Here is a 23,402-nt window from a genome sequence, read left to right as displayed (position 1 = left end):
ATCAAATAACAAATCGACTATGCATCTAAGGTTTCAACAATTTTTAGAATTTACATGTTAGACTCTACTAGGGTTTGTTGCAAACCCTAGATTTTATCAAAACTAAATCATATCGGAAAACAATATCATCATATCCTAGAATATCAATCTCTACAAGGGCTTTGTTACAAAACCTAGAATTCACAAACTAAAACATGAAATCAACAATTAGGTTAGCATGCTTGCATATGCATATCTAAGATTTCATGCACTAGCATTTCTCATCAATAAATCGAAGTTAGATAGGTAGGTGCAATAGATTCGAGGAACTAGGGATTCAAGGTCACCACAACCTACAAGCCCATACCATTATCTTAAGAGATTAGATTAAAGTGTCTGTTGTTGAAGGATCCAAGATAAAACCATCATTAGCTATTGATGATTTTAAGAAGAAATTTGAATCTTGTACTTGATTAGTTGAATTTTAAAGAGGACCGCTTAAGGTACCCTTGCCAATCTGAAAGTTTGTTTTAAGAGACACTGAAGCATGTCTTGCAAGAGAGAGGTGGGTGGTGCAATTCTACTATGAAGAAACCATTCACACAACCATTGGATTTGAAATCGCACTGCTTGAGCAATCCCTGCAACGTGAGAGTCTTCTTTAAGGGACATGCTTGTGGCACTTTGAGGAAACCCTTGATTGTGCCACAAGCATTTGCTCCATTTTTCCCATTTTTATAAGTTCTCATAAATTTTAAATTTCTCATAATTTTTAAGGGTTTTCATAAAAGGATGAGGTATCTTAATAACATCAACTTAAATCAATTCCCCCTTTCCTCACAAATGTGAAAAATCGGTGACTCGATTCCTACTGCATCAAACTGATGATATTTCTCCTATTTGTTAAATTCCTTTAAACAACTTACTTGTAGTTTTCTACAACAAATATCGAAATACATACACTGCAACCTACAGAAACTAAATACTGCAATGGAAAGAAATAAACACACACATTTACACAGTTGTGACAATGTGCCCGGAAAAACCCAACTTGGGAAAACCAGTGCAACAACTGAGTGTTTTATTATTATGCAGTCGTTTCGGAGTACAAATCGTTAAATGTCCAAATTGACAATCTGATATAGAGAATAAACTGGCAAAGAGGTAGTGAGAAAAATCTCACACTGTCACTGGCGATCCGACACTAATCAAGCTATGGAAGGCTAGCCCCACGCTGGCTCTGTGTCAACGTATGCAGATTTGCGTCAAAATCTTTGGGCTCTGTGTCACCTCCTCCTTTGATCTCTTTCTGTCTGGAAATTTGAACCTTTGGCCCTCCGGTCTCACACCCCAACTTCTGGCACTAGATCTTGACTCTTGCAGCTGAATTTCAAACTCCCTCTGAAGCTTTGCACTACCTCTGCGTGGCATTGCGCTGCCTCTCTGAACCTATCTATGTCTTCTCCGCCTTGTACTCTCAGGATCTGGAAAAATCTCCTCCGAACTTCTATCCCTAACCCTCACTTGATGTGTTCTCCAAGTGTCCATCAAGCTCCTTCTTATAATCTCTCGTTGGAGCACCAACGACCAAGATTAAAACACAATCGAAGGCTAAGATTAACTGAGAGTTGATCATCGTTTTCTTCTAAAAGATTCACACCAGATTTAATTAATACCCTTTAATTAACCAAATTTCCTAAGTTTAGATTTAGGGAACCATTTAAAAAAGTTAGTTATTTTAATTAAATCATCTCTAGGTGGAATTTTTTCGAAGGATTTCTGGGTATTAGAGAATGCATGTGTCTTAGCCTCTCTGCAAAATCTCAAGGCTAGAGCACATCCGGTGCTACAGAAATCAACACTCCCTCTTAGCGAGGAATGTGCTCTATTGTTGCAACCCATTGAAGCATCACTCTATCTCTGCACCATCTCCTGCTGCGCTGCCGATGTCTGGTTGCTGTAGCCCACCAACCACTGTGCAACGCTAATTGTTGCATCTATGCTGCTGTTGGCCATGCTGAACTGCTGCCAACACTACATCTGCACTGCAACCTTCTCCATCTGCTGCTGCCGCAACTGCAACAGAAAAGCATCCAAAATACTGAACCAACGTTGGTTAGTATGATGCATCCGTCTTCCGAGTTCTGACTATTGCTAGCCTCTGTGCTGTCACTAAAGCCTCTACGCTGTTGCTGACTATGCACTGTGCCAACTGCATTGCTACCAACTCTGCTCAGTCTCTGACCTACTACTAGTTATTGCATCTGTCACTCTGGCACCTGGCTGCACCAACTGCCATTGATCCATCAAGTTATCGCATGTCTTAGGTTCGTGTAGAAAGGCAATGATTCATGAGGTGGACCTCCTCAAGAATCCTGCCCATCCTGTAGCTCTCTTGGGCTACAACTCTAGATCACCCCACCTCACCCCTGGAGGTAGCTCGACGATCATGGCTAATTTTTCCTAAAATATGGAGGACAACCTGTCCATATCAGCAGATGCAACGTGCTGATCCTACTTCTCCTCTTTGTCCTTCTTTCTGAGAGGACATTGAGTGTTGTAGTGGCCTATTTCACCACAACTGAAGCACTTGATCTTCGAAATGTCCTTTCTTCTGCACTGCTCCTTCTGCCCCTTTGATGCAAGGGCCACGTCCTCCTCTTCCTTCACTTGCTTCATCCCACTGCTACTGCTGCCACTGCTGGTGGCCTTCACTAGATCACGCTTCATCTCCTCCTATGTAGATCTACCCACACATTCCTAATTTGACAGTTTTTCTTTGCCCAATATATTCTTGACGAAAACTTGCCAATCTTTAGAAACGTTGTTCAATGCTAATCGAACAAACTCTGTAGTTTGGGCGTTGATCCTAAGGAAGCCAACTGGTCCTAGACATCCTGAGCCTAGTAAGCAAGGGGTTTACACGCTCCCCTTTCTGCGTCCTTGTGCATCTCAACTTCTCCTCCAAGTACATCTTCCGCTGCCCAGAAGATCCTTCATATAACGTAGCTAGTGCTTCCCACATCTGTCGGGCAGTATCCTTGCCAGCTATGTGAAATACCACATGATCTCGAACCCCATCAAGAATGAATCTCTTGTCTCTCGCCATCTTCTTGTACTTCTTGAGCGGATCCGGATTTGTGGATACAACTACCACGCTATTGACATAAGTTTTGAGATCATGCTCATCTATAAGGCAGGAAATCCTAGCCTTCTAGATCACATAGTTGGAGGCTCCATCCAACCGATCTTGATCTCTCAACCCAGTTGATGCCATCTCTCTTGAAAAAGTCGAACTGCTTCCTCTTCTCCTCTGCGCAACTATTGCCCAGCGATTTGCACTCCCTTATGGAGTGAGAAATCACGCACACAACTACTGTCGCTATGCTAGGAAAATTCAAACTTCTTGGTTAGAAGTTCTCTGAGGAAGGAATTCACTGAATGTGTGCTCCACCGCTACAAAATAACTGCGTCACAACTGAAGATCTGCTATGCAAGGAAAAATACGCTGCTCCCTTTTGCCTCTGGAAAGCTTTGATATGGAAAATCAAATTTCTCTGTCCACTCACTCAGAGAAATCGATCTTTCCTCAAAACTTGACCTCCTTGGCCTATAGACTGCACTACCTCTAGGGTTTCAAACTGCTGCCAAGGCGGAAATTCAAACCTCCTTCATTTCTGCTTCGACCTCTCCGGATTATGATCTATGCTCTGATACCATGTGAAAAATTGGTGACTCGATTCCTACTGCAACAAACTGATGATATTTCTCCTCTTTGTTAAATTCCTTTAAACAAATTACTTGCAGTTTTCTACAACAAATATCGAAACACATACACTGCAGTCTACAAATATTTCTCTAGAGAGAAATAAACAAACATTTACACAGTTGTTTTTAAACAATGTCCCCAGAAAAACCCAACTTGGGAAACCCGGTGCAAAAACTGAGGGTTTTATTATTATGCAATAGTTTTTGAGTACAAATCGTTAGATGCCCAAACTGGGAATCTGATATAGAGAATAAACTGGAAAAGAGGTAGTGAGAAAAATCTCACATTGTCACTGGCGATCCAACATTGATTAGGCTCTGGAAGGCTAGCCCCACGCAGCCTTTCCATCAACCTACACAGATCCGCCTCACAATCTCTGGGCTATGCGTCACCTCCTCTGATCTCCTGTTGTCTGGAAATTCAACCATTTGGTCCTCCGGTCTCACAACCTGGTTTCTGGCACTAGATCTTGACTCTCCTAGCTGAATTTTGAACTCCCTCTGAAGCTTTGCACTTCCTCTGCGCTACCTCTCTGAACCTCTCTATGCCTTCTTTGCCTTGTACTCTCTGAATCTGGAAAACTCTCCTCCGGACTACTATCCCTGCCCCTCATTGGAAAGAAGATCACTCGATCTCTCTTCGACAACTCAACGCTGCTATTCTTGAGAAATTCGTTCTCTTGATCTCTCTCACTCGGTGTGTTCTCCAAGTGCCCATCAAGCTCCTCCTTATAATCTCTCGTTGGAGCACCAACGACCAAGATTAAAATATAATCAAACACTAAGATTAAATGGGAGTTGATCCCCGTCTTCTTCTAGAAGATTCACACCAGATTTAATTAATACCCTTTAATTAACCAGATTTCACAAGTTTAGACTTAGGGAACCATTTAAATTTTTTAATTAGTTTAATTAAATCATCTCTTGGTGGAATTTTCCCAAACGATTTCTAGGTATTGGAGAATGCATGTGTCTTAGTCTCTTTGCAAAATCTTGAGGCTAGAGCACATCTGGTGCTACAGAAATCAACAACAAAACAAGGGGCTCTATATTTGTCAGGGTTTGAATTTACAGTATGGTGGCACCCCATCCTTAACCACCTATAGACATTTAGGTAAACATTTGTTCAAGTAGAAAAAAGTTCCAACAAAATTGCAAGAAGCATAATAGTTAGAAAAAGTTAAAGATAACATCAACTTAAATCAATTCACCCCTCCTCACAAACAAGGGGATCTATATTTGTTAGATTTTGAATTACAGTACAGTGGCACCCCATCCCCTACCACCTATAGACATTTAGGTAAACATCTGTTCAATTAGAAAAAATTTCCAACATAACTGCAAGAAGCAAAATAGTTAGAAAAAGTTAATGATCACTAGTACATCTTTCAAATAACAAAGTTGTAATTGGGAAAATATAATGTCAATTTTCAAGACATGATGTGAGAATCAATTAACTCTAGGGGATGCTGTTAACAGTGTTGGACGCTGCCAAAAGTGATAGGGTCTCCTCAGATTGAAGTCCTAATTAGATCTCACACAGTTTAGAGTAGGAGCCACAACTGGAAAGTATAGTTGGTTGCCATTATTTTAAAGATTTTCCTTGGATGCAATGAACAACACAAGAGAAACATGTACTTTTGAGATAAACAAGTATGCTAGCCTTGTGATGTATTCAATTGTAAAGTGTATAATAGTTCTTTCAAAAAAGGGAAACGAAAGTGAGTCTTCAAGAGAAAATAAATAGTACTATTCTAATAAAGACACACATATATCTGAAAAAATCATTAATAATTTTGTGAAATAGTTCACAAAAAAACCACGATCATAAATAACAAAAGACACACGATTCAAAGAAGCATGTTAAAGCCAACTAAATAGTTCATTTTCATTTGTATGAATTAACATAAACATATTTCGCAAACAATGAAAGAATAATCTCATAATCATTCACGACATATGCATGAAAAGTGTGCCGACTCCAAGAGCTTCAAATTAGAGAGTGAAAGTTCCTAGATACATCATGACAATGATACAATCACTTGTTCCAATAGTGGAACGTTAAGAAACTACTTGCTTTTCAAAATGCTAATCTTTTCTCCTATGCCTAGCTTGAGAAGCCAAGGTGAAAAGTCATTTGTTTGAGCTATGAGGGTGTATATATAACAAATGAGGTGACTTTTCACATCCCTTGTGACTTGAGTTTCCCTCATAACTCTTGGGTTTCCATATGACTTCTAAAAACTCCTATGAGACATTTGGACTTCTATGTGACTTTTCACATTCTAAGTGTGACCCATAGATTTAAAAATCAGAACCTGTGACCGAACTGATCCACCTAATAAACCCGGTTTCAAACTGGAACCGGTCAAACTGGGACCGGTTAGATCTCAATGAACCGGTTTTAAAAAAACACAAGAAATAATTAAATTTTAATGAAAAAAACTATTTTAAAGATTTAAAACCTTGATTCCAAACCAATAGATACAAAATATGCAAAGTTTGCTCATTTATATACGATGTAGAGGTGAATATATCAAAATGGCACCAAGTGCAATACATATCAACAAAAAAATATATAGTCAATGAGGCTTTACATGGCCTCTAGAGTCCAAAAACAAAGCCTACAAGCTATGGGGCCACTGGCCTTCTACAAGTCCACATATATGATATTAGTTATCAACATCATCACTTGAAATTTCTCATCACGATCAAAACTCAATTGGTTGAGTCTCGACTCCCAAACTTCTCTGCTGGTTTAGTGACTTGAGTCTTAAACTTCTAAAGGTATTATCTCCTATTACTTTATTTGGTGCTCCACATGGCTTTACATGGCCTCCTATCCTAGCCAAGTGTTGCTTGAACTTGTTAATACCCCCTATTTGCAGAACATTTTTCCATCAATCATATCACAATGAGCCCATGCAGTGTCTTTGGATTTTGGAGGCACGGTGGCTACTACTAAGCTCAAACTCTCCGTTTTTCCACTACTCCAACAAAAACTCAACACTCTCCAAGCTCACAATGAAGCTCACAAAACCTCTAAATGAGATGTGTGAGGCAAATGAGAGGGGAGACCTCCTTGTATTGGCTTGGAGGGGTTGTATTTTGAGGGAAACAACCCTTATTTTCCCTCCAAATCACCTCACAAGCCTCTAAGAATGCCTCTGGTGGGTTTGTGTCCATCTTGGAAATGAACCAACTGGTTTATGGGAAAACCGACTGGTTCTGTCATAAACCAGATGGTTTATGTGCAGTTTGTCTAAAAAAAGAGTGAATGATGCACCGAACCGAGTTTTTTGACCTATTGAGTTGGTTTGGTCAATGAACCCACTGGTTTCACTGGTTTTTGGTTTAGACCAGCTGATTTTTAAAACTATGGCGTGACATTTGGATTTCCACACAATTTACATTTCTCATTTTTTTGAAAATTGTAAATTACATCCACAATGATGTGGAAAGATATGATAACACATATGATTCTTGACGTGACACTTGGACAAGACATGAATTGTCAATGATGACATGGACTTCATAGTGATGCGTTAATGTCAAACTTTCCTCCTTGTTGCTATCTTTGTATCTTCAGTATAAGTCTTGCATGTGTCTCATCTACATCCTCCAAAAGGTTTGATGATATGGAGTCTTCCTTGTGATCTTGATCTTTAATTTTCTGTCGTGATCTAGTGTACCTTAATCTTCTTGCTGGATGATATCTTTGTCTCTTCGGTTCACAAATGTCTTTCTGCATGACCTTCTTAGCATCCTCCTTAAGCATCACCCTATCATGTCAAGATATAATACCTGCAGGTGCAATTCATTCATGACGAGACGATTCCGGAAATCTCCTAGTCTAACTTCTTCGTGCAATTCATTGATTGGATCTAGCATTGAGTGCTGGACTGAGAAGGAGGCTCAGGGATTACACAGTGCATAGTTATAGGAGGGAGTGAGGAAGGTATGATGACTGTGATTGTGCAATGCGCAGTGGACAGAGGACTAAGAGACAAAACTGCGCTGTCGAGGGAGACAATGACATAGTGAGGCAAGATTTCCCACTCTGACTGCACAATGCATAATTCAAGGGAGACTAGGCCACAAGACTGTGTAGATGCGCAAATCAGAGAGTTGGGGAGGCTAAAACTGGGTGCTATGACTGTGTAGTGTGTAGTTCCAGGAGGCAGGGGATGCTCACTGGGGCCTGAGACTGTGCAATGCGCAATTCAAAGATGCAAAATGAAACAAGGTTGGTCAGGTAGGGAACTTTTCAAAATTTGACTAAGTGGGATCAGTGAGGTGAGAGATGAAGCAAAGCATGACTTGAACATGATGACATGCTCATAAATTATCGACGACACAAGAACAAACACTTAACATCCAAAATCAATATGTACCCATTGAAACGACGACAAAACGACACTTACATCCATGTGTGACAGTTAGGATACACTTTGCGACACAAGTGATGACCATGATAAAACAATGCACAAAACTTGGGGAATGAGTCTAATACTTGTATCTATGATAGATAAGGCCTATTAGTACCAAAATTTCCTCTTAAAGATGCGCTATAACTCTCTTAGACAAAGTGCAACACTTCCTTTATTAAAAGACAACACTTGGGTTTTCTTCACAAAGGGACTTGAAAACTTGGAGAATAAGCATGGAATGTATTTTACTATTAGAAACGACAACTAACATGGTTAAATGAGACTCCAAAGTTTTAATATAGGCCAAAACTTGGAGGGTGTTTTTGTTGCGACAACCCTTGGCAACACACTGGTAGAACTTCAACTTCTCTATTTTGGTCTAACTTTATGCATAGTGTTTAGTCTTTTAGGGAGTATTGATTCATCATATGGATCACTTTGGCTTCCCCATTTGACCCGATTATAGATATAATCCCCTCTATTCCCTTCCTTGGTTAAAATATTCACGAAGTTGTTGTATCACAATTGTTTTGATCCAAGAGAAGGGTAGTATGTAGTCACGAGTTTGAAATGATTAGAGTTTTAGTTTCATTTCCGGTGTTGCTCTACTACTAGTAGGTCTGTTCATTACCCGACAGAGTCACCACAGAAACACAAGCACTGCTTTGCTGTTGGTGGGCCTATTCAATACCCCGACGATTTTACTTGCTTCACCTCTCTGCACAGAAGGCCTTTCTCTTCTTTCACCCTTTGTTTCTTCTATTTCAATATTCTCATTGTCATTTTATCAACGTTTATATTGCCAAGGCAGAAGAGGGATCTTGAATTATTGAAATAAAGAGAGGTTGTTCCTTCATAGACTATTATATACCTACGTGATTAATATACTCGCTATTAGTTTTCCCCTTTCCTTTCTCTAATTGATTGGATCAACGTGTAAAACACCATTTAATTACAAGACCGAGTCAAGGAAAGAAGATCCTAGAAAGATAAGGGTATCATGCTTTCCATCCAAATGGATCATATTTTCCATCGAGACATCATTGAACTTAACAAAGAAGAGGCATTGAAAGTTAACTAAGTGTTGTTGTATGTCATAGAGCCCTTTTAAACTTTTTCTACATCCGTTGAATCAAGTCAAAACACTTTCTCAAAAGGTTCTATTTACAAGATGACAAAACAAAAGACGACGAAAAGGGTAGAACATGACACGAGCGAAAAAAAGAAAAAAGAAAAAACAAAAGACAAGGAAATAAATATGTACCAGGGGTAGTGACACAACCCTAGGCTGCTATTGAAAATATCATTTGAGATCTTGGCCATTGACAGGAAGTGAGTCCATATTCCCATCTAAGGATTGAAGACAATAAATATGGTGGCCAAGCTTTTTCATAAACAACATAAGGTCTGATCCACATGGATTGGAATTTAGTGTGTTTACTTTTATCTTTGTGGGATTTATCCCACTTCAATACTAGGTCTCCCACACTGAACTCCTTGTTCCCCACAAACTTCTTGTCAAACCAATGCTTGATATGACTCTAATGGATGTAAATTTTTTTCTTTTGTTTTCTACCTTTCTTCCTCTAACTTCAAGAGAGTGTCTATCCTACTTTGAACCACAAAACATGGTTTACCTCAAGATTCTTGGGAAATTTGAAGGGTTGGGAGGTATATGTTTGGAGGAAGGATAACTTCTTTTCCATACACGAGAAAGTAAGGGAGGTCTTCAGAGAGGGTTTAGGTGTGACACGGTCATCCCACAAAGCATTCACCAAAGAATTATGCTAGTTCCTTTGCTCAGAGTAAATGATTTTCTTGATAATGTAGAATAAATTATTGTTGGTAGACTCAATGAAACCATTTCCCCAAGGGTAATAGTTGGATGAGTGCTTTAAAACAATACCATTTTCTAATGCAAAATCATAAAGTTTTAGCGATGAAAAATAAGTCGCATTATCGAAAACAAGTGATGTAAGAACGCCAAACCTATTAATGATATTTTTCTTGAGGAAATTGATGACTTCTTGATTGTTCACTTATTTTAGAGGAATTGCTTCAGTGCACCGAGCAAAATAATTTGTAACGGTTAAGATATATTGGTGATGCTTCTATTGGGAGTGTGTTATATTCTTTCCACGACTAGTCCCACGCGTGGAGGGGTCACAGGGGGTTTGAGGGTAAACCCTATATTAGCTGGTTAGACCTGCTTAAGGTTTTGTGCATGGTTTTCGCACATGGTTTTGGGCATGATGGTTTTCTACCCATGGTATTTTGTATATCCGGTCAAGGGAACTACAATTATGTTCTAATCCAAGGTTAATGGATTGAGGTTTATGGATGCTTCGACATGTATATATATGTATTGTAACATTGAAAGGAATATAATGAAAAATCAATATGGTAATCTTGGTTTTGAGACCTAGGGGAAAATCTCTGTTTATATATGTTTTATGTTTTATGCTTTCGTCATTGTTATTTTTTGTTTTTAGAATTCATATGCAGATAATTTCTATACATGGTTTAAACCTACATTTGGTATCAGAGCCAGATTTTGGCTTCAAGGACACCTTTGTTGCTGAGGGGTTTTGATCGGGCCTATGGTAGACCCTGTTCAGTGGGAGATCTGCGGGATTGATTCTTGTGGTGAAAGAAGGTGACGAGCAGTGGAAAGATATAGATCGAGAAATTTACTTGTCAGAGTTTTGAGTTGTGGAAACTCAAGATGGAGGATTTGCTGGTGGATAAAGATCAGTGGATCGTGGTAGATCCGAGTACTAAACCAATGACAATGTTCACTGAAGATTGGGCGAAGTTGGATTGGAAGGCAAAGGGCACAATACAACTGTGTATCTCAGATTCAGTATTGTTGAATGTATCAGCAGAAGCTTCGGCAAAGGCTTTGTGGGAAAAGTTAGGGACTTTGTACCAATTTAAGTCTCTGGTGAATAAACTGTGCCTACGAAAAAAGCTATATAACTTGAGGATGAATGATGGAGACTTAGTGACAGAGCATCTGAATGCCTTTAATATTGTGGTAAGCTAGTTGTTATTTGTTGATATAAAAATTTCAGATGAAGACAAGTGCATCAATTTGTTGTGTTCTCTACCAGATTTATGGAATAGTTTGGTTTTTGCAATACGTAGCAATGCGATTTCCTTGTAGTTTGATGAAATAGTCTCATCCTTGTTGTCGGAGGAATGAGACAGAAAAATACGGAGGGCCAAAATGGTGATCCCTTGTTTGTACGAGGACGTTCCCAGAATAGAAACAAAAATAAATCCTTGAGGGGGAGATCTACATCTCCAGGAAAACCTGTAAAGGTATGCTGGAAATGCGGAAAGGAAGGACACTTCAAAAAGGACTGTAGATCTAAAGCTCATGAGAAAGGAAAGGGATATGATGACGCTCTTTTTGTAGAGGCGGAAACCACCTTAGATGAAGGTGGGGATGTGTGCTTTCCTTTTTATACACATGTATTTCATGAGGCATGGTTGATTGAATCAAGTGCATGCTTTCACTTCATTCCCCACAGAGAGTGGTTCTGCGATATGGTAAATATGATGGTGGTGATGTCTTCTTAGGGGATGACAGGAAGGCTAGAATTGTCGGTCGCGTAAAAGTCAAGTTGAAGTTGCAAGGTGGAAGGATTAGAACACTTCCGGGTGTTCTGCATATTCATGCATTGGCCAAAATTTGATTTATGTAAGCAAGCTGGATGATGCAGGTGTAAAAACAGTGTTCAAGAAAGATACTTACAAGATGGTTCAGGGAGCACTGGTGTTGATGCGGGGAGTTCGGATTGGAACTCTGTGCAAGCTTCAGGGTAGCAATGTTATTGATGGGTGCAACAGTTCTGTGGTTCTTGAAAGTGGAGCAAAAAATATAGTGGTCTCTGGAGAAAAGACCATGCTATGGCATCAAAGGCTTGGAAATATTGGAGAGAAGGGCCTTCAAATAATTCATGGTAATGGTATGTCTAATTGCTCTTTGGATTTTGATTTATGTGAAAATTGTGTATATGGGAAGCAAAATTGGGTGAGTTTCCCCTTTGGTGCTAAAAGGATGAAACAAATACTAGAGCTTGTGCATAGTGATGTGTTTGGACCTGTGTCGGTTCCATCGCTAGGTAAGTCTATGTACTATGTATAATTTATAGACGACTTCTCAAGGAATACATGGATATATTTCCTCAGGAAGAAATTTGAAGTCTTTGACATGTTTAAAGAATTTAAGGCTTTGGTGGAAAACTAGACAAAGAAGAAGATAAAAGTGATGATGGCAGATAACGGTGGAGAGTTTTTCAGGAAGGAATTCGAAGAGTTCCATAAGAAGTGTGGTATAACACGGAAGAAGACTACTCCATACACACCTTAGGAAAATGGAGTTGCGGAAAGAATGAACAAGGGGTTGATGGAAAAGGTAAGAAGCATGCTCAATGGTGCCAAGTTAGGACATGAATTTTGGGAAGAGGCGGTGGAGATTGCATGTTACCTGGTCAACAGATGACATTCATCAACGTTGGAGGATAAGACTCCACAAGAGGTCTGGACTGGTAATAAACTCTCTCTTTCACATATGAGGGTATCTTAATGTGATGCATATGTACATGTTCCAAAGGAGAAAAGAACCAAGTTGGATAGTAAATCTGAAAAGTGCATCTTTATTGGGTATAAGGATGGTTTAAAATGTTATAAGTTTTGGAACCCAGAAACAAGGAAGGTTGTGTACAACTACGATGTGGTGTTTAGAGAGGTGAAAGATGTTATTGAACATGAAGTCCTACCAAAGGAACCTAAAAAGATAGTTTGAGCTAAAAGAGGAGGAAACAGACTCTATAGCAGAACAGGAATCAAAATATGAAGAGCCACAAACTCCAGCTGTATCAATTCGAGAAAGAAGGCATCCAGAAAGGTATAGTCCAGCTGCTTTCTATTCATATTTTGCTTTATCTATTACTGATGATGATCCCAGAACTGTAAGGGAAGCAGTAGATTGAGAGGATGGAAAACTTTGGAAAGAGGCCATGGTTGATGAAATGACATCTTTGCACAAAAATGAGGCTTGGGATCTAGTTGAGTTGCCGGTTGGAAGGAAACCCATTGACATCAAATCAGTGTTTAAGAAGAATATGAATGCAGAAGGCAAGGTGGAGAAGTACAAAGCTCAGTTGGTAGCAATATTCCCAAGTGTCGGGAATTGATTTTGGTGATATTTTTTCTCCTGTTGCCAAGGTAACTTCTATTAGATTATTTTTATCTGTTGCTATTGTTTTTGATTTTGAGGTAGAATAGATGGATGTGAAGACAACATTTCTTCACGGGGATCTGTGAGAAAAGATCTACATGAAGCAACTTGAAAGCTTTGCGGTGAAGGGTAAGAAAGCACTGGTATGCAGGTTAAAAAAGTCTTTGTATGGGTGAAAACAATCACCAAGGATGTGGTATCAGAAGTTTGATACATAAGTATGGGGACTTGGCTTCACCAGAAGAAAAGCAGATAACTGTGTGTATTTTAAATTAATTGGTGACCGTGTTATTTATTTGGTCTTATATGTGGATGATATATTGTTGATTGGAAATAAGAAAGAAATTATCCAAGAATTGAAGACCTAATTGTCCTCCAAATTCGACATGAAAGATCTTGGTGCTACAAACTATATTTTGTGAATGAAAATTAAATGAGATCGAGAAAAAATAAAGCTCTAGTTAAACCAGAGGAAGTATGTCAAGACAATATTGTAGAGGTTTAATATGTGGGATAGTAAACTGGTGAAGGTTCCTATTCCTGTTGGTGTAAAGTTATCCGTTGTAAAATATTCCAAGACACAATAAGAGGAAGAGGACATGTCCCATATTCCATACGCAAGTGTAGTCGGTAGCCTGATGTATGTCTGTACTAGACCAGGCATTGCACATGCAGTGGCAATATTGAGGTTTATGTCAAAACTAGGGAAGGAGCATTAGACAATAATGAAGTAAGTTTTCAGGTATTTGCAGGGCACTAGTGATTATGGTCTATGCTATCAAGGAAGACCAGGATTTGACAGAGTTTTGGACATTTGTGGCTTTGTTGATGTCCACTGGGCTGTAGATCTGGATCAGAGAAGATCTACAAGTGGGCATATGTTTAACCTATTTGGAGGTGCATTTAGTTGGATGAGTAAGAGACAATTTGTAGTGGCACTTTCAACGATAGAGGAAAAATACACGACAACCACTTGTGCAAGTAAGAATGCAGTTTGGTTGCAGAGATTGTGTTAGTACAACGAGTTATAAGGATAGACTGTGACAGCCAAAGTGGAATTTTCTTGGCAAAGAACCCTACTTATTATTCAAAGACAAAGCACATTGATGTCTAATATCACTTTGTAAAGGATATGGTTGAGGACAAAAAGGTGTTGCTGGTAAATATGGACACTTTGAAGAACGCTATAGATGCATTGACGAAGTCTATGAGCATTGAGAAGTTTTCTTGGTGTAAAGAAACAATGGGCGTTGCAGGGCTAGACCAATGACTAAACTCTCTCTTGTGGCCTCCCGTGGAAAGAAAACAACAAGTGGGAGAATATTGGGTGTGTGTTATATTCTTTCCATGACTATCCCCCTTGTTCATTGCATTGGGTGTAGCCAAGGGGTGGTAGCCCCCCTTTACGAGGTCCGGGGTAGTGCCCCAGGGAAAATATTTTTGGACGCTATATTAGGTGGGTGGACCTACCTATGGTTTTGTTTGTGGTTTTCGCACATGGTTTTAGGCATAATGGTTTTCTTCCCATGGTATTTTGTAGATCCGGTCAAGGGAACTACGATTATGTTCTAATATAGGATTAATGTATTGGGGTTTATGGATGCTTTGGCATGTATATATATGTACTGTAAGATTGAAAAGAATATAATGAAAACCAATTTGGTAGTCTCAGTTTTGAGATCCAGGGGAAAATCTATGTATATCTGTTTTATGTTTTATGCTCTCGCCATTGTTTAATTTCTATTTTTAGAATTCGTATGAAGGTAATTTCTGTATGAGGTTAAGACCTATAGCTTCGACGAATATGGAAAAATTTCACCAATCACATCTAATCCCCATTGTTGAAAAGGTTCCTAAAAAAATGGGCTGTAATTTGGTGACTGACTTTTTATCGCGACCAACACATCTTTGAAAAACTGAACACTTACGGGCATAAGCACATGCATCTATGAATAGTGTGGGCCAATAATAACTAACTCACATGATTTTGTGTGTAGTAGTATCACCTGTGTAGTGTCCACCATGTGGCCCGTCGTGCAAATCTTTTAGTACCCTTTCTGAATCTTGTGCTTCCAGGCATCTGAGTAGGACACCATTGTGATGCTTTTGAAAAAGCACACCATGTATAAACTGATATGATAAAGGTTTAAGTCGAATGACCCTCTTTTGTCTAGCTAATAAGTGCGAGTGCAAGGTATTGTGCTCTAGATATTGTCACACATGTGTGTACCAAGATGTGGTTGCGTTTGTGGGGGTTGCTTGTTTAATATTGTACATTTCAATATCTTTTTCCCGTCTAGAAGATTCCTCTTCTGGTGAATCAACTGCTTATGCTGGGAGTCGACATAGACCATGGCCTTTTATCGTATGAACTAGCTTAAATTCAAGGTCATACTCCTGAAGGCTTGTTACCCAATTCACGCTCCTCTCACCCAACTCTTTTTGTTTAAAAAGTGATCTGACCATGGGTGAGGCACAAGATAATAACATGACTCTTAAGAAGGTAAGGCCTAAAGTCCTTCATTGCCTTATATTTTTCATAGGCTTGTTTATCTATAGTGAGATAGTTTAGTTCAAATCCCTGTAAACCAACACTCATGAATGATAAAGGCTGCTCGTTTCCTTCATCATCTTTTTGCTTGAGAACTACTGCGAGAGATGGGTCAAAAGCAAAAATATATAATAGTGAATCTTTGCAAAAATCTGAACTATACAATACTAGGGATTTTGTGATTGCTTGCTTGATTCAAGCGAAGGCATATTTCTCCCTTTTATCCCACTTATATACTGCATCCTTCCTAATAATCTCTTGTAATGGCTTTACAATCTAATGCATGATTTGAGATGAAATTATGGAGGAAGTTGATTTTACCTAGGAAGAATTTTATGGATTTCTTGTTCATGGGAAAGAGAATCCGAGAGATAGTCTTGACCCATTCTAGGTCCACTTTAATCCCGCTGTTCGCTATAATGTGGCCCAAGAGATTATCCTCAGACACTTCAAAAATGATCTTCTTAGGATTTAGTGATATACCATATTTCTGAAATTTCTCAAAGATATACCTAAGATGAAGAAAGTGGTCTTACCTCTTCTTGGAAAATACCATAACATCATCCAAGTACACCACTACACTTTGTCCAATTAAAACACAGAACACAATGTCCATAGCCCGCTGAAAGGTAGCATCTACATTGATAAGTCCAAAAGGCATATGCTTAAATGCAAATGTACCCCACTTTTCCTTGAATGTGGTTTTGTGTCAGTCAGTTTTTGCTACTAGAACTTTGTTGTATCCATAAAATCCATCAAGTAACGAGAACATCTTTGACCTGGATACTGTTTGCAATATCTGTTCCATTGAGGGAACAAGACAATTGTCCTTATCCAAGGCCCGATTCAAATTGTGGAAATAAACACATAGGCGTGTATCTTCGAACTTCTTTATTACATGAACCAAATTGGTGACCCAGGTAGAATGATGAACTTTGAATATGATCTGAGCAATCTAATAGTTTTCTTAGTTCCTTTTGAATGAGGGGCTCAAGAGTGGATGAAATTTTCTTAATTTCTGCTGAAAATAATTTACCCCTTCTTTTGATAGCTATTACATGCTAGATAATTCATGTGTCATAAGTTTTCAAGTCATCGTACATCCATGTGAACACATCTCGATACTGCTTGAAAATATGGATAAAATCTTGTCGCTCCTAAGGTGTACAACATGTACGAAGATTCACATACTTCAGATCTTCTTTGGTGCCCATATTTACTTGTTTGTGAGAAAGTGAGGAACTATTATTCTTTGCATTGGTTGGTCCTTTGAAATGATTCTGCAGGTCTATTGTAGCGGCTACAAAAACCCAAAAATGACCTATTTTAAAAATTTGGATCCCCCCATGCTAGGCTCCCCAACCTTGTCCTTGATATTTTGTGGTCTCTCTCTCTATATTGCATCCTTAGGTCCCTCGAACACTTAGAAAAATATCAAAACTTCAACCCTTACCTTAAGTTATCTCTCCCAAGTTGCTAGTCACACTAGGAGACCACATGATAAACTTAGGCGACACAATTTGCGATGTACCCCCACTTTGCTTCAATCAACTCATTTAGTCACATGGTTGCAACATAGAAAACTATTAATCATATCGACCCCTTCATGAGAACAACCTTGCGATCTAAACATTCATGCAAACCTTCACTAGTCGCTTTCACATCTTGCGACCTCATCTTCGGTGTGTCCATGCGACTTCCAAGTCACATGCGACCTGCGACCTTAGTAATGTTGTGACCTTGCAATGGGTGCATCTGCTCCATGTGATCTCACTCTAGGTATGTCGAATGTGACCCACCTTGGTCGCGTGTTCCATTTGCAACCATCCCTCACATTTGTGACTGACTTTATATATGCGAGGCCCTCCCCTCTCCACCTCATTTCTGTTTTGCACTAGGAGCTAGTGGAGCACATCCCACCGATGAAATCATGACCTCTAGGTAAGTCAACAATACCTCTCCCTTCATCATTACTTTATGCCGATTATGCCATTTGGTAACCTCTCCCTCGCCCGTGCCTCTACAAATTCCTAACCCTTCGAGTCCCTAAACTTCCAAGCCTTTCACAGTTCTTATCTCATCTGCCACACTTCGAATGCCATCTCCTCTACTTAGTGCCCCCTTAATTCCTTAGCTCCTTGTCATAACTCCCGAATCTACACTCTGTCCCTTATCCATTTGGAATGTACATAAAAAACCCTTATTTACCTGTCCTTTTCGCCAATCCATAAGGCTCGCCCCTTAATGCCGTTGTAAATGATTTGTTTCGTCAACTCTTTGAACTCCTTCAGAATCAAGAGTCAATTTAAAAGTCCCGAACCAAATCACTCAAGCCACAACCCTCCCATCGCCCTATGTTGCAAATGACCTGCCTGATCGCAAGTCACAAATGAATTTGATTTAAAATCGATGAGAATTGTGACCAACGATTGGATCCTTGCTCACGAACTTTCCATTGTCATCTGAAGTTGTTGTCGCAGTTTAGAAAGACATGGACCTTGCGATTCCTCTAACACTGCGACCACTGTCACTTACTACAAAATGTGTTTTGAGCTTGCAGTCATCTTCCAAGCCACAAGAGGACTCAAAGCTTACATCGAACCCTCTCCATTGGATAGTGCTCTGAACCAACTTTCCAACGATATGTGGAAGTCCAAAAATGGACTCCTGGCTCAAAAGATATGGTCTGCTGAAGTTCAAGGATTGAAGCTTTAGGAAGGAATATCGGAGGTCCAGAGATATCGATGATCACAACATTAGAGCATTAGAGATATCGACAATTACATATCGGAGGTCGGGCATACCAGTGCATCGCAACATTAGAGCATCAGACATATCGACAATCACACATTGAAGCATCAGGGATATTGACGATTGCAATATCAGAGCATCAAGGATATCGACGATCGCATATCAGAGGTCCATAGATATCGACGATCGCAACATCAAAGCATCAGAGATATGGGAAATCACATATTGGAAGTTAGGCATACCAATGCATTGCAACATCAGAGTGTTAGGCATATTGACAATCGCACATCAACGCATCGCATTATCAACGATCGCAATGTCGGAGGCCCAATACATCATAGCAGGCAGCATCAGATTTCAGAGGAGACCAGGACATTGACAATTGAAGGATCAGAACTTCTGAAAGTGAAAACCTTTAAAAAGTTGTGATATTGTTAAAAGTTTTGATAGTGTTAAAAAAAGTCGGGGAGCATCGATAAGGATTAACAAAGGATTTCATTGCAAAACCAAAGGTGGGACAGTCCTTTTCTCTCTCCTCTAGTAGGACGCATGGCGACATATGATTGGTTATGATAAGCTATAGTGGCATCTGATGTCAACATGATGTGGCGGTATGGAAGGACACGTGGCAATAAGTTTTGGAATTTTAAGGGGGCATAAGGGGACAAATCTAGGTGACACATGTCACCACTCATAAGGTTCCATGTAGAATGATGACGTCATATCAGAGGTTGAGGATGTCGGCACTTTACAACAATTGATACTTGAAAAAGTTTCGATAAGGGGGCTTGCACATGATCTAGAAGAACTTAAAGAACCAGGGGCGGAGAGCTCTTAATAAAGAAAAAATGGACCCCCAACAGGAACAAAATGCCCTAGCACCTTAAGGCTAAGCCTTTGGTCACCGAACCCAGTCCCATGGAGGAAAGTAGAAAGGGGCTAAATAAAAGGGGCCAAGGACATCGAAACCCAGTTTTCGTAATGTATTTAAGAATAAAAGTTCCCATGAGTAAATGTTCTTATATAACACTATTTCAATAATACAAGACATATTGGGCTCCGATAGTGTAATATAGAGAGTTAAAGGCATATGGGTCGACAACTACAATATTGAATGCGGTAACAAAGAAGTTGGTCTAAGAAGTAATGGCGATGGTAACAAATCGCTGGGTCAAGGAAACAAGGGCCACGATCCGCAGGAAAGAGTGTTGGGTCTACCTTGAGGTAATACAAGCCATCTCTGTACATCAACACATGTCTTCAGTGAGTAAATGGAGGTATGGGACTCATGAAGCAGTGTGCAGGTCACTTGAGAATTAATTACTCAGCATGGAGCTCCATGTAGTTAGGCAATGAAAGACTTCCAAATTGATCTCTACTTCTACACTGTGACAAGCAACTGACAGTTGATTGCTCCCAGCTCCAGAGAGTGCGAAATTCAAACAATTAAGGTGAAATTGACTGGTGATCCGACCGAGTAACAGAGGAGGAACATCATGGAAAAGGCATGGCCTGATTAGAGGCGATCACAAGAATGGGCATGGAGATATTTTTTTATGGTCATCATTTAGTTTTCCCATATTTTATTATTTTGTACTTTGTTGCATTTTGAAGAAGCAATCAACTCTGTTGTAATCATTTTGGGCAGCAGAGCCATTGCACATCGAGATAATTAGTTGATCAAACAACTAGAGCTCGGTTGAGATATTTTGTAAATGTTGTTCAAAACTACCCTCTCCTTATAAACAGAGGGAAGAAACACTTAAAGAAGGTTCATAAATTTTTGAAAGAACTCTTGGAAATGGCCTTTTCCTATTTTCATGAAGGCAGTGTTGTGAATTTTGATGTATGCACATTTCTCAGAAGATTAATATGAGATTTATGGTGATTCCAACTTATAGGATTGCAATATGTTCATCTTCCTTTGTGTTTTCATATACGTTAAATATTCTTCTCATATTTCATGTCACGTAGCTGTTAGACATATTTCTCATTAGATGCAGATTCATGTAGATCAAGTTATTGATGGAAAATTCCAGTATTGATGTGGAAATAAAGTCTTTAAAAAGTGCTCCATGTATCTTAGCATTCCATAAGATTTTCCTTACTCCTGTTTCTCTTTAAATCCAGATATATAGAATTCTTAAAGTTTAAGCTCTATATGTTGGATTCATCCTCTACTGTCTTCTACCATTACAACTGTCTTAACCACTAATTTGCTACAAGCTCTCAATATGATTTGGCCACCACTGACCGAGGATTATTTCCCGTGTATTCTTGCGTGTACTTTGGTTCATACTTTGTATCTTTATGAATGGTTCTGAATCAATCCTATTTGAATTACTTGTGACAAACTATGGTGATACAAGTTCTTAAGATAAACTTGAAAACACTAATTAAGATGTCCTAGGCACTGGTTTCCTATCAACCTAGAGGATGTCTCTAGGAGTGACAACATCTTTTTGGTGCCATTGTTGGAGAACAAATCAGAATATTTTTCCTGGGTATGACAATTTTTACATTCCCTCTGTTGGGTGAGCAAGGGAAGTGTGGGTTGAGGATCTCTCACCTTGGCGACTCCACTGTTTGAATCTTATTGTAAGCACCCTGACGACTCCACTGTCTATATCCTTATTTGGTCATCTTGGCTTTCAAGAGGCCTCATACTCGCTATGATGATAAACAACAGAAAACTTCCCCTACATTTGAACTTGAGATCGCTCACCTAAAAATGTTTTTGAAATGGCCATTTTTGCATTCTTGGCCAACAAATTTTCCCCACTGAATTTTTCTTCTGTTGCTAGTTATCCCCATCATGTAGCTTCATTTCATGAATGGTATGAATTTTTTCCTAGATTCAGTGGAAACACAGATGGAAGGATGGACCAACACCTCAAGGATTTTCATGAATGTATGGAACAACTAGGTATTGTTTTCAAAGATGTGAAAATGAAATTGTTCATGCATTATTTAGCTAAAGATGCTAGAGCTTGGTACAAAACAATGGCTCCTGGAAGCATATCTTCTTTAAAGAGATTTCACATAGAATTTAATCATCTTTTCAAAAGATTATATCCATCAAATATTCTGTTTGAAGATTGTTGTGCACATTTTAATGTTGAAAATGTTTATGAGGTTAATGATACTGCTGAAGATGTTTGTGGGGCTCCACTCCAACAAGATATATACTTGTATCAAAAAGCATCACCCAATGATCAAGAAAGGGAAGAAGGAGACATTATCAGGCTGCAAATAAACCTTCAGAGATCTTATCTTGACGAATTTGATGATTCTCCTTCTTATGATTCTTATGACTCAAATGTGATGTTGAGCAATGCAGGAATACAATAGTACCCATCTTGGGAAGCTGCAAAAAAAGAGGAGTCCCACCAGAAGTTCAATAAAGAGGCTCCAGTTTACAATTCACATCCTTGAAATGGAGAACAAGTTCAAGAATTTTATATTACAACCAATAAATATTCTCCGATCTATGATTTGGATGATTCAAAGGAGGATGATATTGTTGCAGACTTTCAAAGATATCTACTTACAAACAAGTGGGGAGAAGATTACCAACAACAAATCCATTAAGAGGAGCCCATAGTTGAAGAGCCAAGCAATGTTGGTGGTTTCTTGTTGCGGAAATATCCCTGTCGGGAAACTGTTCAAGAGAGGGAGACAAGCATAAACTTCTCTCATCAGTTCCATGATCTAGTAGCTGACTACATGGCATCTTTCTTTGGCTTGCAACAATATACATCAATTCTAAGGTATCTGAAGATCTTATGGGGTGCATTCCTATTTTAGTCACTGATTTTGAAGAACAAAGCCCAATTAGAAGGTTCATGGAAGATATCAAAAGAGTTGAGAATCAACTATCAAGTTGGGGGCACATATCAAATTTTTTGTCCAAATATTTTATATGGTATATCCCTGTTTTAAATGTTGAATTTATAAAGAATGATGGCATAACATCTAGTACTCATATGCTGGGCTGGTATCATTGGAAGGTTGAACTCACTTGGATGAATTGATCCCTATGCATAAGCAGGAGTTGTATATAAATAAGCTCACTATGTGAGTGTTTAATTTCTAGTTTTTAGAGTTTGTAGTTCTACATTTCAGTTTTATGAGGAAAGGACTCCCAAAAAATAAAGTTCCATGGAGATTTTCTGGTTTTATAAGTTCAATATATTTTTGAATCCATGCCCAATGGTGAAGGCTACTAGTTTGCAGGTTCTCAGCACCTTGCCAGCAAGGCACTATCCCCAATTGGAGCCAATGTTTTCACTAACTGCAAAATGTGTTTCCAATTGTCCAAAGTGTAAATGAGCAGAGACGCTTGCAGTCATCTTCCAAGACGTAGGAGGAATTAAAGGCTACATCAGACCCTCTCCATTGGATAGTGCTCTGAACCATCGTTCCAACGATATGTGGAATTCCAAAAATAGACTCTTGGGTCAAAAGATTGGTTTGCTGAAGTTCAAGGATTGAAGCCTTAGGAAGGAATATCAGAGGTCCAGAGATATCGATGATCGCAACATCAGAGCATCAAAGATATCGATGATCACATATCAGAGGTCGGGCATACCATCGGATCACAACATCATAGCATTAGGCATATCAACAATCACACATTGGAGCATCATCCATATCGGTGATCGCAACATCAGAG

The sequence above is a fragment of the Pinus tabuliformis genome, chromosome 8, assembly GCF_031772625.1.
Source record: "Pinus tabuliformis cultivar Carrire ecotype Pingquan chromosome 8, CPIR1, whole genome shotgun sequence".
Classification (NCBI taxonomy): Eukaryota; Viridiplantae; Streptophyta; class Pinopsida; order Pinales; family Pinaceae; genus Pinus; species Pinus tabuliformis.
This window is presented reverse-complemented; position numbering follows the sequence as displayed.